This window comes from Petaurus breviceps, unplaced genomic scaffold (genome assembly GCF_028583685.1).
Source record: "Petaurus breviceps papuanus isolate PSGF00001 unplaced genomic scaffold, PetGlider_PUasm1.0 90919, whole genome shotgun sequence".
Lineage (NCBI taxonomy): Eukaryota > Metazoa > Chordata > Mammalia > Diprotodontia > Petauridae > Petaurus > Petaurus breviceps.
The window spans coordinates 49,014,254-49,014,918 of NW_027187378.1; positions in this window are offsets into that span (position 1 = coordinate 49,014,254).

Below are 665 nucleotides of genomic sequence, written 5' to 3' on the forward strand. Positions count from 1 at the left end.
CTCCTACTGGCTTTCATCTCTCATGCATTCATTTATTTAATAAGCATTGATTTGAAGGCCTGTTCTGGGCATTATACTGTGCTCAGAGGAAGCAAAAATTCAGGAGATCATACATATCACAAGAAAGAGAAAAGATGATTTAAACTCCGGTCTTCTAGACACAAAGGCAACATTTTTTTCCAATGCACTAAATTACATCTGTGATGTACTGGCAAGATAGAGGTTGGTATGGCAGAAAGTTGACTGGATTTGGAGTCAAGGATCATAAGATTCAAATTGTACATTATGAATTTGGTGCTGTGGACTGGGGTTTAAATTACGTTGTTCTAGCTTTGTGACATCTGAGCAAGCACCTTTCTCCTCTCTGTGCCTCAGTTTGTCCACCAGTAAAAGGATGGACCTACTAACCCTGAAAAAAAAATGTACTTGTGTCTACCCTTAGCTCTAGCCCTCACAGCTTATGCTCCTGGCCTCCTCTGCCGGTGGGCAGATGGCTGACCAGCTGTGACTGACCTATACAATCTCAAAGGGCCTTCAAAGTCGGAGGCTTTTCTACTTGGTTCCTTCCTTCCAGTCTCCAGCTTTCCAAGAAGCACGGCATGCCGGATTCCTGCTCCCCAGGGAGTCTGGGGGCTGAGGAGTGTGTGTGTGTGTGTTGGCAGGGA